Here is an 18,410-nt window from a genome sequence, read left to right as displayed (position 1 = left end):
TTGCGTTTTCCCTAAACGCATAACCCGAACTAGCCCTATACGCAACTAATTCACCTCTAAAATTTTATAGCTAACTTTTTCGTCGGCTACAGTCTATGAGCAAGTACTCGGAATCCCTTCTCTGTGTAGCGTTAAGAACTATAAACTCTAGCTGGAGCAGCGTGCGCTTCACGTATCTGAAATCTCTCTAACAAGTTTACGAAACAGCCTGTAGAAATATGCTGTGGTAACCACTTGCCAACACTGAAAACTAAGCCAGCGATAGCAAAATGTTTAAAGTTACCATGGTGACACGCTTAAAGAGATGCGAACCCCATTTAACACAGTTTTTAGTATCTATGATTGTCTTCTGGAACAGGGCCCCGCACAACAGTAGCTTAAGTCCGACGTTTAATTTCAATTAACAATAAAATTTATTATGTAAATAGTTGTAGAGATCGTTCGTGAAGGATAAACAATGTAAACACTAAGGTACACCTCAAAGCAAACTGGCGTTGTACGCTCATAAATCTTGTTATCGTTTATTTTTAAACCTAGAACGTCCGCGCGCTAAATTTAGACACGGCTTATGTTGTATGAACTTCGATAAGGGCAATTAAGAAATAATGCTTTTTTCGCAACTTCGTTTATCTTGCTTTAGGTAGAATAAATACAAACCGCTTACGGTGTATCTAGCTGTTCACTTTGGTAATGCAGGGCCAAGTTACTTCAGACACTACTAGCCATGCTTACATATTCACAATCTCAGAATAAGCCAAAACAATTGAAATAAACCTGTTCAAGTAAGTTACTAACATCTTGGCTCGAAACGCGCCACAAAGCACGGCCAGCGCATTGCGTCGCTACATTCGTAAATTTTCTTGCCGCGCCCGAAACAAGAGTTTATAGGCGACCTTGTATCCTAATTTCAGGTAGGTTTCTGCTTCTGGCTAATACAATTAATCTATTCATACGTTTTAATTTTAAACCCTTGTTTCGAAAAGTTGTTATTTTTGTGTCCTGAATCTATTGTATTGCTTGGAGAGTGATGGTAACTTGTCGCTAGACGAAGTATCCGGGCTACGGATCGGCTCGACAGGGAACACTTCATGCTAATTCATTTTATCTCCATCTCAATTGAATCCGCCTTCATATAGATGAATAATAAGAAATATAAAACTCTATAAAATCTCGTTAGTCGGGATCAGGCGTCGGACATGAGGCGTTTGTAATAGCTTAGAAATGCCTAGTCTACAAGGCCAGCTTAGGCCCTAAAATGTCCGTCAAGGTGCTTTTGATTCGAATCGATTATGTTAACTATCGTTTCACTTACATTCACGTAACGTTAATAAATGTAACTTAGATTAAGACTCATTAAAATACAAACGAAAAACAACGATGAAATTTGAATTCCAAACTTGCTCGAATTGATCTTATGGGAACCCTTCTTCTACATGCTTTATTAGCTTTGAAGGATTTTTCTCATAAGGCATGTAGTAGTAGTAGTAGTAGTAGTAGTAGTAGTAGCAGTAGTTAGCTGTTAGAGTACTTAGCTATCTACACTCTGTGGAGTTGATGCGTTCACAAACGAATTGGGAGCCAGCCCGTTTCTAGTACGTAAATGTATCGAGTCAATTGTTCGGTCAGTACTTTGGTGTACTCATTTCGGAGTATTTATCTGCAGCTAGTGAGTGGCTGGATTCATTTTCAGTGATCATTAATTTGGAATTTCTGATCGGTGGTAAATTTCAGCTTTCAAATTGATAACCTGCGCCAAGCCTAATGCCTTATCTATAAAGTAAGTCTTATTAGAAATCCGTTATTCATTAGAACAGATGCTAATATGTTTCCACTATAGGTTCAATAGGGCGTAGATTTAGATTTTCCTAACAGACAATATGCTTCGGAATTCAGTCAGTTCAGATATCACCTGAATTTCCTGTTATTTTTTACAAAGGCGCGAAAATTCAAAAAGCTCAGAAGTCGATCTTTGCTATTTCACGGCCAATTATGTCCTATCGATATGATATTTCTTTTATACGGCAGCCACAATCTCTGTACGAATTCTACAAAATGCGGTGTGATTTCGTGCGAATATTACACGAACCTGTTGAAACTGTCCGAAAATAGTTCCTTTGGCTAATTCTAGCAACTGGTATGTTGGTCGACTGCTAATCCATTATGGTAGCGGTAATACGAATATGTATGTCTGCCTCAATGTTCTGATGAACTTTCTCTGAAAGACACCATGTAAGAACCCATATTTACAAAAAAAAAAAAAAAATTATATATAATTATCATTTTCACGAACATGTGCGGATCCTCTTCCGCCGACATCGATATTGATCTGCATAATAAGCGTGCTTCATTGCTCACCCAACAAAAACTGATATTGAATATGGTCGTTCTTTCTCGACACCGTTCGCTGCCTCATTCGCTTGAGTTTGCGTAAAACTCACTTGACCACACAAATCTTCGCTTTAGAGGATCCAGGGCAGAAATTGAAAATCGTAAGCTTATTATTGGTGATTTCATTGCATCGAATACGTTTTTACCCATAGAGCAATCCCAAAACTTAGCCACGATGCCGTACTACGGCTCCATTCGCTGGCTGCTAATACATTAACACTGTCGAAGTTGGTCGATAAGTTTCGAAATGGCATATTCGTAAGTATTTTATATCGTTATAAACCAATTGCGAGAATGTGCTGCTAAATCTCCTTAATAAACTTTTGCGTTTATTCTCTTGAATAAATTGTATATTTATTTAACAGCGTTTTCGTTCCATTTTGATCTCTATTTTGTGGTCGCTGGTGGAATGTCCAGCCAAGCGATTCGTGACATTGCAAACTCACATATATTGCTTTGCTTATTTCCTGCAGACGGCATGCCGCAGCTTCCGCATACTTCCATAACCTATATCACCTTTTTTTTGCAGACCCTTAAGCGAATTCAGAGCCGGCGAGCAGCTTTCATTGGCCGACATGTTGTCGTAACAGCCCCTCCCTGCCTCCTCTAATGGACAGGTCTTTCGTATCCCTTTAGCCAAAAGATCTGCGAAACAAGGGCCTGGGATAGAGTTTTTGTTCAGTCATAAATATAAAGATAATAATCACATTAACAGCAACATTCGTGATGCGGACAACGCTCGCTACCAAAGCACGCTCTGCTTCAATGGCGAGGCGAGCAGGATTAGCGGGGCTCTGGGTGGTCGCGAGAGTTCGTGGGGCGGGGGTTGAGCGAGTCCAAATCCCCATCGTAGCATAGCACTCACCCAAAGACCACCAACGGAGAGTCTACGAATATAACATCCGATCGAGGCAGTGAACCCTTGCATGGCCTCATCCACACCCCTCCGGCAGTGTGTCTGCTGGTGGACGACCCGTACGCTCCCTTTGCCACTAGTCCAATGCCTAGTCGTTAATAAATGATACCTTCTTGTTTTTCTGCTTTTGCAGCTGCCATTCGTACCGCTGTGGCTGTACTGCAGCGAGTTTTCCCTTTTTTCCTTATTTTCTCCTTCTTGCGTCCGTTGCATCATCTGTCCTGGCTCGTTGGGTAGGTCGGATACAGTTGAGGGTCACGCTCATCAGATCAAACTTGCTAAAATAAAAACCCAGATTTAAGCTCAATTTATATAGAGTGTATGTGCCCTTCAAAAGCTGAATACGAGTACGTACTCGTAGGGCATGTGCATTCATTATAATGATAACGCTCACGACGATAGGCAAGGTCACACGTATACAAGTAGACTTTTGCACAAAAGAACACACCCATATATATATATATATATGTACCTTCTATTACGCATCGTGTAACTAATAATCTTTCATTAGACAGAAAACACGATGTTTTCAACATAATACTGGTACAGATACCGTTTTTGCCTATGAGAGCGCGCGCTCTCTGTGTCGGTTCACCTAGAATAAAAAACGTCTGCTACACTTCAAGCAAACGCGAGCCAAAAACCTGAGATTTGTTCATATATCTCACATCAATCAATACGGCAAATACAATCTCCTTAGCTAACAACAGTCTTGCTAATTATTCTTTAATGGATGTTTTCCAATCCTATCTAACACGTAATGAATGCTGTTTAATTCTATGGCTTTTGAAATCATACGCGCGAACTCGGCCTTCTTGCCTGTGATTTCGGAAGCCACGCGCGTAAATAGCGTGGCTATCACGGTTTTTTCTGTTACGACGTGAAGACGATCACGACCGTTTCTCTTTACTCTATCCAACGCGCTGATGAAGCTCGTTGAGTTAATGTCTCCTTGAAAGCTTCTGTATTTAAGTAAAATATGCATGTAGCATATAAGCGATAGGCCTTACGCCAAGCCCGAATTGCTTAATCTATCTCGCGTAGACAGCTGCGTTTATATGAGAACGGTGTGAAATTGCGATGGCCGCAGTATCACAAAACTATTATTACTATATAACTCATAATAACGGTGGCCCGAAAGTGGCCACCAGCTCCTGGCCACTTTCAGTAGAGATACCGTGTTCAACAAACACCACCCTCGGTATGGGTACATCCCTCACTCCGTCATATTTATCTTGACTCCTTTCTCTTCCATAAAGTTACTTTCTTCTTCACTTGTTTTATCTCATCCTCTTTGTTGGTCATAGTCTGTCGTCCAAAGTACGTAGTGGCGCGGTTTACGTGGCGTTCCATGCCGTTCCCAATTGCCTTCGTCACTATTGGGGCAGGATTTGTGAAAGGGGTGATGTGGCCAGTCGGCTATCTGCGCACTGTACTGGCTAATGTTGGGGTTTTTTCTGGGTCGTTAGTGTGATGCTTGTAACGTTGTCGGAGCAACTTCATAACGACAAGAGCTGTTCCTAAACGAGTATGATCTAACCTATTTCGTTATCCAACGAAGACTGAGAGTGAATAGAAATTAGCAGCGTTTTCGACCGGAATGCCAGTTAGTTGGAAGGCCTGACAGCGGAACGCGCTGAGAGATTTGACGCGTAAAAGGCCCACGCTGATTGATGAACCCTTTGGACATACCGAAGCGACGTGGTCTACCTCACAGCGTTGAGTCTGGTGGCGAACTTTAAGCCGGATCTGACCCCGATTCTTCCTTAGATGCACCCCACGCCGCCCTCTTTTGGCCGACACTAACTGGAAAATGGGATAGCCCCTTGTGCTTAAACAACGCTGCTAAACACGGGAGGAGGTAATGCTTATCTATGTGGCGGTAATAGTAATAGTCGTATAGGGCCCGTCAACAGAGCGCTAACCTCCGTCTGTCTGCCAGCTGAAGCTTTTTGGAGAATCCTGTATTTTTCTACCGCACACTCTTCAATATTTTCTACATTAACTTGCTATCGTGCAGTAATGATTATCACAAAAAAGATGTCATTGTATCTATCTTTCCTACTGTAATTGGCAAGTATCGTGATCCTTAAATTTTATCAGGTTACCAGACATGTTATCGGGCGAGTTTTAGAACTTAAGTTTCTTAAGAAAAAGAGCTTAAGTTTCATAAGTATGTCAACTTATGGCAGAATACGGACGAAATTTATCGGAATTCGTACCCTACAAACAACACAGATGTTGAAAATTTTGCGCTAACTTAGTCAATTCAAAATGCCATATTGAATCTTGATGCATGGTTTCTACAAAAATTTAGTGGATCGCAGCTTGCCGTCTACGTGTGGCCAGTTGAACTCGAATAGCACTCCGTCTTCGGGTCAAGCTAGGCCATGCAGCCCAACAGAAGTCCTTGCCTGAGTTCTTGTCATTGGAAATAGATGCTAGCGCGTTTTCTCCGTTTCGCGCGACAGGCGGCACCGGTGGGTCTCATGGCCAACACGCGACAAAAGATTTTGGCTAAGGGCGGGGCTCTCTTTGAGACGCGCTTAACGACGACCATTGCTTAGATATAGGCTTAGTCTGGTGAGATTGCTATCGCCAGGATAGCGTTTGCTGCCACTAAGGGCACTGGGAGCTATCCAGAGGCAGCGGAAGACGTACAAAGACTTCAAACAAACACTTGACCTCAAGGGTACTCCAAGTAACCTATCTGTTGTCTCCGTTTTCCAGCTTTACGAAGAGGATCAGGCAGAACCACCGACAACATCCCGATGCAACCAGGAGGGGTTTTAGTGCGTTCGCGCAGCAAAATAGCAGACACAGCTACGCAGCCGCTGTAGTAAATCAACCCTTCACAACAAAGTAGCAAGTGGGGGGAGGCACGAACGAGCAGCAGTTGGTAACTACAGAAAGAGTAGAGTGCTGCTACTTTCTCGAGTTGACAGTGCAATTATGAAACCCCTCGGGCCGTCGAGGGTTGACAGCAGACTAAAAGAAAGCCGAAGAATGGTCCGTTAGCTTGCCAGCCTAAAGCTAGCGGCCGGCGACGTGGCTACGCGTGCTACTTCGTACATATTTTCTCGCTATGGAACTCGTCATGCTCTGGCATACCAACCGACTAAAGAAGCTATCGTTAGGATTAGATTGAGGGCAGCAGATAGGGCTTGAAACCAGAGCGGTTTTTCTCTATCGCATTTTCTCTCAGCGGTTTCTGACCAGTCGGACAAGATGGCGGTGCGACACTTAGAACAGTTTGATTAAATAGCGCACCTTGTACGACGACTCGCACCGACAGGAATCTATTCATCTGTTTCCATCGAAGAAACTCGCGAAATCTCAACGTATCGTAAAGGCTGCGTGCGTCTACTAGACAAGCGTTGCTACGAAACGACCAACGAGCATGTAGCCTTCTAGCAACTCTAGGCTGGTAGACTATAGCTGTATTTTGCAGCTTTGTCACTTGAGGACTCTAACTGTAACGACGTTGCCCGTAAGTTCTTGGCTATGCATGTAATTGGGCCTGTAAGATTGTATAGTAGTATAGCTCACAACTCACTGTCTCTGCACGAATAAATGTACATTATACCCGTGTAGCGACAAGGTATATTTGTACAAGCAATTGCGAAAGCAAGGGAATCCGTCGTACTCCTTGAGAGAGAGTAGCGTTAATGCATTGTAGATTCGGCGACATGGGCAGCAAAAAAAGGGTTTGTCTACTAGAGATTTCGAGTGAGCTTGCTGGGCCAAACCTGCTACATTGCTGATCCTTACCCCTCTTCTCTCCAAGAAGAACCATGCTTTCATACCCTGACTCCTATTCAGCTGCCACATATGTGACATGTGTCTCTATGTTGCAGGGACCTCTACTACTACTACTGCCACCATTGCTGCTGTTAAAATCGGAAGCAGTGAGGCGAGCGTCTGCTAAGCAGACCGACAGCAGGTGGACGAACGTCAAGTGCCAGTCGCAGCTGTAGTTCCACCGTCCCGTTCAGCACGTAACTATTGCTGCGTCACTTAACGTTGGCTGACTTTTTCATACTTGCGTTCTCGACCATTGCCTCAACTTTATACCATTCTGCTTCAATGCCCCCCTCGCTGGTGGTACGATAGCATTGACTGCGTGCGCAGGAAATGAGATAGGACGAATCAGGCCAGGTGGTTGTCACTTATTCACGAGGCTACATTCCATTTCTCTTTCGTGTTTCGAAAGTAATCTCTAGCTGCTGTTGCTGTTTCAAGCAACAGCTGACTTGAGAGTGACCCAGGCCTCCTACCGCGGTCAACTTCGATCGACGGCTTCAACGATAAATGTGGAGATGATCCTCCAAAAGCAGTAAAATGTTTGTGCTACTAAGTATTAAACAAGCAACATTTTTTATAGATAGGACTCTATGTAAGATGTATAATATAATGTCTTGTATATGTGCATATTGTCTATTATATATATTACGGGTCTTCGGTGATATAAAGTTATCAATTTTATTTGTTTCCATCATTGTAACATATTATGCTTACGGTGCATATTATTTCCGTATCAGTTTCTTTCCCGTTTATTTCTTGTAGCAGGTAACGGCTATGAAGCACTACATTGAGTTTTTCTCTTTAGATAAAGGGCTCGGTTAATGCAATATTGTCTTTTTAACAGCAGCAGTGGCATTGACAGCGTCACTTAAGGACCCAGATCGAACAACGTGAAAAGGGGAAGATCTGATCAGAGACATCGAAGAACAGAGATTCAAACCGTATTTGAACAACCGGCGTAACGTTTGCGTCCCCGCTTACATGCTAACATTCTTCGTTCACTGTTTGCCGAATAAGGAAACTGTCAGCGACGACGGCGACTGCGGCCATTCTTAAACGCACAGATGGCACAGTGCATACAGAAGAAGGAAGGGAAAATGCGACACTCAGAGAAAGGATATTCCGCTCAATAAGCTCACTTTTTATCTTCCTTTTTCTCCGTTGCTCTCTCTTCAGTTCCCCTGGGCACACGAACAAGGCTCTTAGATCAAGTGAGCCTCTATCGGTACACCTTTTAATGGTTGATTCGGTAAGTGCTTCGTAGCCGGCGCAGCACTGGCTGGCCAAAGGCACTGTTCATGCCGCTTGTATACACTTGTGCGTACATCTATAATTTGAGCGGCGACGACTGACACTAAGGGTGTTGAAAATGCGCGTAATGTTAAGCGCTTCCCATGCTTCTCTTACCTCGGTTTGCCTGTCCTTGCCAATAATGATCAGGATGATCATTTTCCCGCCTGCGACCGATCATTGGAGAACACTGAAGGAGACAGAAGAAGAAAGGGGCCACGGAATGGCCGCCCACTCTGGTTTACCTTGCCGGATAATAACAATAGCGTCTGTTACTATCAGCTTAACTGCAGCAATATCTACAGCAGTGGCGGAAACAAGCGGTGTTGTTATTGTAATAGCAAAACTCATTTAAGTGTCAGCGACTGTACTTCGAATCAACGTTTCCACGCAATCACCATTGCCTTTTGCCGCCTAGTACAACTCGAAGTCAGCAACATTATTATTGTCGACGTCCACATCTGCTATTCATCTATCTGTCTGTCGATGAGACAAAGTAAAAACCCAAACCTCGAAATCGACGAATGCCAAAAGTCGCGCCCCATAAAGAGTGAAGACCAGTGCCGAACGTGTTAAAAAGGTAGACGAAGTAGAAAACTGACAACTGGACCTAAGAGCCGACGATGGGACCCAATAACGACAGGCAGCGCTGCCACGCAACAATAATACGTGCTTTGCAGGGGCATGAGTGACCACAGCAGCAGCAAAAGACACCCAAAAAAGAATAAAGGAAAGTAATCTTACAGCACCAGCTAAACTGTCAGCAAGTAGCAAGTGGCACCAGCTAGTTGTTGCCGCTTCTGCTGCTGAAGTTACTTGCCACTGTGGGTACCAACGTTGTTGTTACGTTACGCAACAGGTCACGCACAAACATAACAGGCAACATAGATGTTGGTTTGGCATGGTGAATAGACTCCCCATCGCTGTGTTACTTTATGTTGTCTTGTTGTTTGGCTGCAGCAGCCCGTTAACCGCTCTCTTGGTGGGGTCACTTGGGAATGACAATACACTGTATTTTGCCTTTAGCGATGGTATTTGTCTAGGTAAGCGCATTTGACCAACTACAGTGGGTAGTTTGTAAATGGCCAGCTACGCCCTTGTATCCGGATGTATATTTTGTGTTGGCTACGGTAAACTAAGGCGACGACCACCCAGCCAGCGAAAGGGGATAGGGTACGGACCCAGGGACTGATATAAGCAGAGCAGAAAGCCACAGCCAAACTGTCTCCTTGGTTACATTGTCGTCCTGCAGAAGTGAAGGCCATCACAGAACGAATAGCTTTAGCTGAACAGCGTTTTGTTGCCACGTTCCGCACGTACCGAGTGAGGCTGGTCTACGATCATGCTACCATATCAGTGGTCATGACTACCTACGACGCACTGCGTGCCAAGCTGGCTCAGCGGACCGAGAACATTACGGAGAGTAATAATAGCTTAGTAATAATACTAGACACATATATGGTGACTTCACAAAATTTATCCAACAGACTTTAAATACAAGACAAGTAGATATATCACAATATGTTTACGATATATTTCTTACCTATATTCCCCATCTCCCTCATTGCTCTGCAGCTTACCTTATGTCCTACAGGGGTATGGCTGCTTTATGTTTAATTTATAGACTGGTACCTGAATATGACTTGAATTTATATCATATATGTATATAACAGCCATATGAGTTACGGAAGCAGGGCTAAACGACAATCGTACCGATCTTCCTGAGCAGGCACGGGTAACGAAACGAGATAAATTTTACTTAAGGGAAATCAGGAAGATTTCGTGATAGCAAATAGGTGTAAAAATCGCCGGTTGTACTAGTCCTCATCCTGTTAGTTGTCGTGCTTTGGCAGCGGTTGTTAGTGGCGTGTCAATGCTGAATAAAACCGGCGCCACCCACATGGCTGACATAAGCCGGTTGATCCACTAACCTGATATCGTCTCGCTAGCTGCTGACAGTCTTTCTTCTACGTCTACTACTACTAGATTTCATATACACTCCCCATTACAATCACGGACCAACCAGCCTTGTTGTTTTTTTGTAGTATTCCCTATTCCCGTTCGCGGATTTGACGTGTGTTTTGGTACCAATTTTGGCATGGTACCACTGGCTGCTGCTGTTACCAGCTGCCTTTTCACTCAACATTATGCTTCTAGTAATCGACAATGGTATCTCTGAACTTTTGGATTTCCTGATGGCCATTCGGCTCTGAACCTACTAACAGACAATAGGCGTAGACAGGTCTTTCTTGCTCTCTTTAGTTTTCTGCCTTCACTGACCTCCTCGCAGCAGCTAGTTTTTTTACACAGATGCAGCAGCAGCAACAGTCACCGGACTTTGTCTTCGTTTTTATCTGCCAGCCCCGTTATCTTTTTTTTCGCTATAGCATTGATGCTGCAGCTACAGCAGTGTCAGGCTTTGGATAGGCATCGTTAGCCTTCGGTTGGAAAGGCGCTCTCCCAGTTGACTGACCGACCGACGGACTGCTGTTGACTTGCTCAGCGTTACGTCGGCCACCTTTCACCTCTCCACTCGGGCCTTCCCGCCCTTCCACTCTAAAGGCCAAGTCCTTCTCGATGCCAGGTCTCGTTGATTCCGGCTTCTTCGCTTGACTGAAGGCCGTTTCGGTTGCCGTTCCGTTCCGTTGCAGCCGCGGGTACCGCCACAGCCACCATCGTCTTCGTCGGCCAACCCTGCCACCGCCGCTGCCACCGTCACCATGCAGTATTCGATGGATGAAAGTCGTTTGTCGACGATTTTCTCTCTCAAGGGAAAATAAGGAGAGGAAAAGGAGGAGTAGCAGCTGCAGGAGTCGCAGTAGAAACACGAGAACGAGGACGAAGAATGAACGAGCCAAAGAACGACGAAGAAAACTAGGAGGCAATGGGCCTAACCCAGTGCTGGTAGTGGCGGGCATGAGCCGTTAGTACGAGGTGGCCAAGTGAGAAGTTCTCAAGAATAGCTCCCGAGCGAACTGAGTGAACTGGGAGAAAGGGGACGGCACCCACGTTGGTGCGTAAGAGAAAGTTTGGGGTAAGGATAAGGGATAGCGTCTGCCAACGCTGTAGGACGGAGGCACTGCTGACAGAGGAGCGAATAAGCCCAAGTCACTCCTGACTGAGTAGAACCAGGGGATTCAATGGATAGGCTACGCGAATGAGGGACGCGACAAAGAAGACAAGGCCTGTATGGTCTGCGTAGACTGGGTGAAAATAGAAGCCAATGGACGAAGAGCTGCTAACAGCTTTTGGAAAACTCGCGCTACGAGGGCTAGAGCCAGTAATGGCAGTAGTAGTCTTCGTGGCAACAGAACATAGGGACAGCGAAGGAGGGAGTTGAGTTTGGGGTCTCATAAACGAGACAAGACAACGGACCTGGAGACAGATGGCGGCCTCGGGAAACCCGCAGACCTGCCTAAAACGGGGAAACCGAATGTTGGGGGAAACGTGGGGCATGATAATTGAATGAGAGAATGCGCATGTGGCTCCTACCAAGGCTAAAACATTCTTCGTTGTTTGACGGAGATATAGTGCGACGAAGATTTGCAACAAAGCTAGAAGCGAGATGTACAGAGAGTACGGATAGCAGTAATAATCGTAGCACCGCTCGTAGAACTCATAGCGGTAGGATATGTGCATGACACCAATTACTAATGGGCCCATGGGAATACCTGTTTGCGACCAGTCGCCATCTGGTCATCTAGCCCATTCGCCCCTTTGAGTTTTATTTTGCCTCGTCTTTTTTCAATCGTACCGTTCAAGCCGTGCTAATATTAAATGGACATGTACTCTTCAGCAAGTGATACAATTTAGCGATTTTCTGTTTATATGCGTATGTACTATGCATGCACGTTTCCATTAGGTCCAAACCGAAAGATACAACGAATAGATTTTAAGGACCATATATGTGACAATTGTCTGTCAAATATGTATATTCTTAGTGGTCAGCCATATAAAGAACGAACCTGCCCGTGTATATTGAACAAACATCGTAAGCTAGATAATTTAACCCATTCCTTGAAAACAATATTAAAAGAGAGAATAAGCTTAGAATCAACGCAATAACGAAAGCGATCATTGATATTCAGGTTCCGCTATGTCCTTCAGTCTGCTTGTATATCCCCTTTAAAATATTTTGGGCGATCCGGAACAACGCTTATTTTTTTGCACCGTTCTTCTGTACAAGAATATGTGGCTCAGCTTCCGTTTCGTCGAGTAAAAAGCAACGCAAGCAAATGGTTGTTTCTATGAGTTCGCGGTTCATGAACATGAACGACTACTTATTTCCCAACGAAGAATCTAAACACTTTTCTCTTAGCCCTTGCCAAAAACCAGCAGTCTTCAATAATTTACACACACTAAATGTTTGAAAGCCTTCATTTAATCTACAGCTGTTTTTTGTTTCCTGTAATGCATCTCATTATATTTGATTGATCATTATAATGATGCACGCTATATATGAGCAGAAAGATGCGTGTTGTAAAGTGCGTGACGCGTCAAAGTGTCATTATCGCCGATCCCACACAATAATATGAAGCTACTAAAAGCCGAAACCTTTGCCTGCGTAGTTAGCTGCCACCTGTTTTGTGGCAACAGCTGATCCATTCTTCTTTGCCCGCTTTGCGAGCGCTTCTTCATTGCATTGGCTCTTTATGTGAGCTGATCTGCGTAATTATTGCTGTCGTCACGAGCCCTGACGTCGTCGTTTGTCTCGTTGGGTGTTCGTCCCCTATTGTGTCATGCAACGATAGTCTTCTCGCCGTCCGGAAACGACAAATGTGATTTCCGTCTTCGCTTCTCAAGGAGTAGGACGAGGATCATCCGCATAGCAAACATTGCCCGTTCAGCGGTCATTCTCTATCGGCGAACGCCTAGATGTAGGCGGATTGGGCGCTAACAGCAGCAATAACAGAAATAGCTTTCTCTACCTTTCGTAATAGTAATGGCAATAGTTGATGGTAGGTGGAGACGGAAAGTACCGTGGTCGCACTATGAGTATTACCTTGAATTGGCTAGTTCGCTGTTGGCAAACGCAGCAGAAGAGAAGTAAGCCGTAGCAATCGCAGAAAATACTAGACGCCACATCATTGCCGATAGACAATCAGAACATGATAGCTTTTATTCAAGGATACTTTAGAACGAGATTTCGCGAAAGCTTTCGAAAAAAGCTAGAAAGGCGAAGCATGCGGAGAAAAATGAAGTCGAGTGGGGTACTCAAACGACAATCGTTTAATCCTCGCGAAATGGAAATATCATACTAAATATTTTTTGAAGCTAATTGACTATTTTATGTTGTGGATACATCGATCGAATATCTATGCAGCCATTGTTTGCACTTTTTGGATTTCACTGTTGCCACGACTAGGTCTTCAACACCACTTCGGCCTCGACCTTCAAAGAGTAACGTCTGATAGAACGGGAAATACTGGAAAATTTTAGCATTTAAAGTATCACTTAGCCTCTTACTTCCAGCCCCCACTTTATCAAATACCGAACGCGCCTACGACAACACACATCGAATAAATAGTCACGTTTCTTACATGCGATCTATTGTTCCTTGACAAAGGGCTACCTTTACCTAGCACCAGGCTCACCTGTGTTCGGTGTGTGGTGTTATTTTCTCGCCGGCGTATTTCTTACAAGACCAGCGAGGGATTGTCGTAGTGTGAGCAATGTCTTCCAGTTCTTCTTATAGAACGTCAGCAAACACGTTTGTTCCGTCTTGTTAATATCACCACGTACACTGTACAAGCTACTACTTAAGCCTGCGACGGCGACCAGCTGCCGCGAACAATTGCGGAAATTTAATAGTAACATCAACGTCAACAATTGTGCGCTGGTCCGGTATAGTTTTGTCCTGGTTGAGCGCTAATGGTTCCTGGTTACCGTCATCAATCGTCCACATGGCACTCACCGAAGTATCGTCACTTGCCACATATACACGCACTCACACATCCTGCTATCATCGCTGTCACTTGTAAGCTTTTTCTTTTTCCACTTAATATGGGCGCCACTCAGGCCCGCCTACGATGATCGCCGCAATAAGCGCCAGTCCTAAAAGCGATTATTCGAACACGCTCTTCCGTCATAATTCAACGGCAGTTGCCACAAGTCGGTTTAATCACATAATAGCCTCACGGAGGCGCTTGTTGGTCTTCTTTCATTCCAGTTATCACCTTCTACTATATCAGTGTGGGCGATACTGATTCGAGATGACAGTCAGCTGGTTACTGAGCAATCGAGGACATCTCAAAATTGAAGAACAGGCAACACTACCTATGTAGTTTATTACTTCAAGCGTTCAAACAGTCGATCAGCTAATATTATACGTGCTACATTTAGTTGCTTCCCGAGTCGCACACTGTTTGGCTCAGAAGTAACCGTTGAAAGCCTGCGCATTATTTGTCGGCAGGAACCGCTTGTTTCTCGGGGAAACTGCTTTTAGTGATGTTATTGTTGCCGGCAAAACTGCCGCCGTTCCTGCAGTTTCAAACAACTCAAACCTACGAAGAAAGGAGCCAAGGTAACAGGCGGATAATCAGTCACATGTTGGCAGGTACGCATGGTAAGGCAGCTGCAGGAGCCTCCTCCGCTCTGCGCCACCTCCTCGAGCCGAGGCCGCAGTCGGCTCTGCGAGACCGCTATAGCTCGCGACGGTGTTTGCTGCCCTTCCTCTCAGGGTGAGGGTCCGGAGATGCCCGCCGTCCGCCGTAGGGGCGGGGCGAGGCAACGCAATGGAGGAGCGCATTGAGAAAGCTTTGATGGGGGGTTGGTGCTCCAGTGGGTTGATGGCAGGCTAGCAAACTAGCAGAGTCGGTCAACTCTTGTCATGGGAAAAAACTAGGACATAAGGCACTACAGGAAGCGTATGGGCTCGGACGCATGGGAGCAGATGACCCCGAAAAACGTGCGCCCATCACCAATGGTACTAAACAGCCCGTCCGCGAAAGGCAGTGGCAAGGGGCTGCCGAAGCACACGAGAGCTACACCATTTCTACTGCTATTTCTTCTGCGGCTGCTAGATCGGACAATGTTACCACTTCTCTGGCGTTAAACAAATGCTTTTCAGAAGTAGGAACAGAGGTAGTCACTGGCTAGCCTAGCAACGATCAATTTGCTTACGCTATCCTCAACTTGTGTCCACCACTGCTGCTCGACGTCGACATCGAAGGAAAGCACCTGCAGACATCGACGAGTTAGCTAGTCAGCCCGCAACAGAAACAGCAGGCTTCTCTTCGAGGGCCACCGTTCGTAGCAAGAGCAATAGATCGTTCGTAGCTGACGCACTTCGCATGCGTGGTTTATCTCTGTAGAGTTAATGGGTGCTTCTTGCCCACTCATGGCCCTATCAGCTTATCACCTATGCTCCAATCCAGCTCAGCTGGCTAAAGCTATAGAGTACCGATATTTCAGAGCCCTCTTCTACGCCTTGTCTATTTGCTCTCTCAGCGTCAGCCGTTCTCGTTGGTTCTCATTGTCCTGTGTTATGTTATCTCCCTCTACGTTTTCTCTTGCATTCGACTACTACAAGTGTCTCCTGTCTGGCGGACCGACCCCCCACCCGTCTCTGTTCACCTGCTGAGGACGTTCGCCGCCGACCGCGCTTAACGTTCTTCTACCTACCGCCTCGATGCGGACAGCGTAGTGCTCGAGTCGAGATGAGTCTGTTCGCATAGTCAGCACGGAACCCTAGAGATTCAACGAGCGGTTGGTCGGGTAGTCAGCAGCGGCCCGAAGAGTTAATGCCAGTATCCTTAACCAGCAAACGACTGAAATAAGTTAGAGAAAATGATTGATAAAGGGCTTGCTCAGAAAGCGCCCGCGTAAAAGTAGTTCAAGCGCCTGCGGACGAAAGTTCATTGAGTCTATCGCCATCTGAAATAAAGGTAATGGTCGGCTGCTAGGCCCTTTCTGTGGCTTCTGTCTTTGATTACGTTATCACGTTACCGGTTGTTAAATATGTCAGTGCTCATAGATTAAAAACCTGTTGCTGACGATATTAATATTACAGCAAGTATCTATTTTACATGTTCAGTGTCTGTTCCTTAAGTTGTGTGACCAGATCGTTATTTTTTGTTTTTTTTATACTTCTGATACATAGCCGCTTATTCGTCTATGAGATGGCAACTTACAAGGCAGACTGCCGGGCTAGTCTAAAATTTACGCAGAATACGATATCATGTAGATGTATAAATCGTTCAAGCACTTCTCTTAAGCTGTTTTCTTATTTAGCCAGCCCAGTTTGATACTGCTTTTACGTAGATGCAATGGGTATTTCTGGAGTTGTTAATTAGTATTATCATGAATTCAGTCCGACATTAACGAAACTTTGGATTTATGCCTAAGGCATACTATACTAAATATTTTAGTATTGTAACATCTGCTCTTCGCACCGAACTTGCTCGAAATCTTGATTGTGTGGCCAGTCATTCCTAGTTAGGTTCAAGAGGTAAAAAGGCTTGATAAAATGGAAAATCACCCCTGAGACACTTGGACTGATATAAGACTTCCGAGATTCCCTGTTACAAGGTATTCCAACCAAAACAGGTTCCAGTTATCAATAGTGGTTGGCCTTCGCTGACACCCATTTCGACGCGGTGACAAAGACTTCGGTCGTTCGCAGGCTTGTTAACATTGAACAATAGAGCACAGCATGTCCGCTCTATTCGGCCTAAGTAGCGTCTGTATGGATGCATTCGATAATGTCCAGCATTGTATCATTGCTGAGCAGGTAGGGTAGTTAGCTACTGGGTAAGACGATCCATAACTATAACCTGCTGTACAAGCCTGCACCTATTTATCGTAATCACTTTTATCAAGTAAATACAGGAAAGTGATAGGCGCTTCCAGGTCTCGCTCTGCTCATTAAAAACACACGGCATAGATGTTTCTACGCTTGTTGAAGGCAGTTGACGATTTAAAGCTATTAAAATGTACGGAAGAACTGAGTGTGAGCCGGATTCGTTGTTAGAAAATTTGATACCGCTGTAACGCTAAAAGACGATGGCAAACATTGTAATGTGCTCTTGAAGAACTACTCTGATGCAACAAATGCATTGGGAACTTGAATGATTTCACGCCCCATGCTCTCTAGTCAACATGGAAACCTTTAGTTGTTGTGGCCCAAGAAACTAATGTTGAAGAAATTGTTCTCTATACATTTATTAAGTCTTCTATATTCTCGCTGATATAGGATGCTCAAAATCTTTGAAATAGGCCTCACAACCCGGCACGAAAGCTTGCTTTTTGAAGTAATTCATAACATTCAAAAAAACAGTCACGTGCCTTTTCATCTTCAAGTTCCTTTAGACATCTTAAAGTATAAATGCATTAACTAAATTGCACACAACTTAGTTTTATATGGTGGCGTAGTGTTTTTGACCCCGTACACGTGCGTGACTTCCCGAACCTCCCGTACAAATTTGTGTTTTCTCTACCGTATACTATAATCAATACGCCGTTTGCTCCCACGAACGCGTTTAAAAAATAAGGCATCAATTTACAGTTGGGTTTGCTAGGGAGCTTAGATAATGTACTCCTTGCCTGTTATAGATATATAAATTTAATTTGTTATTCATTATCTAGCAGAAATTTTGTTTCTTACATAAAATTAGCTGTTTCTGAAGTATGGGCAGCATAGGACGTTGAACATGGCGAGGCTTGAAATGAAGTACTCATTTATAAGGTAAACTTCGGAAAGTGTGTTCAGAGAGCGCAAGCTTATGATTTTTGTAGTTCGGTACCGTCGTTAGGTGTTGCAGCGAACAGCTAGTTCCTCCTCCCACCGTGAAACAAAGCGTGTACACGTCCAGTCTCGAACCCGGACCACCTAACGCATGTTTATGGCGCAAACTTAGAGTTATTCAATTATACAGGTTAATAAATTAACTTCATTTTGCAGACAGGTTAACTAACGTTTGATGATAAATGTCGTGTGGTATAACTGCTATTAATCATTATGGTGTTAGAGACTTCTATGCTTTATAGTTTTCTTTTTTGTACTTATTTTTGC

At 44.4% G+C, this 18,410-nt stretch overlaps 1 protein-coding gene across 1 annotated transcript in view; it reads right to left on the bottom strand.

The window, feature by feature from the left end:
- The window catches only part of LOC111266003 (uncharacterized), a 141,658-nt gene extending 126,634 nt beyond the window's left edge, over window positions 1-15,024 (bottom strand). Inside the window, exon 1 of the mRNA XM_022843109.2 lies at window positions 13,993-15,024. The gene's annotated coding sequence lies outside the window, so the exon portion shown is untranslated. The remainder of the gene's footprint in view (window positions 1-13,992) is intronic.
- Window positions 15,025-18,410: the final 3,386 nt, after the last annotated feature.

Source organism: Varroa jacobsoni, unplaced genomic scaffold (assembly GCF_002532875.2).
Source record: "Varroa jacobsoni isolate VJ856 unplaced genomic scaffold, vjacob_1.0 scaffold_1040, whole genome shotgun sequence".
In the NCBI taxonomy this organism is placed as follows: Eukaryota; Metazoa; Arthropoda; class Arachnida; order Mesostigmata; family Varroidae; genus Varroa; species Varroa jacobsoni.
This window is presented reverse-complemented; position numbering and strand designations above follow the sequence as displayed.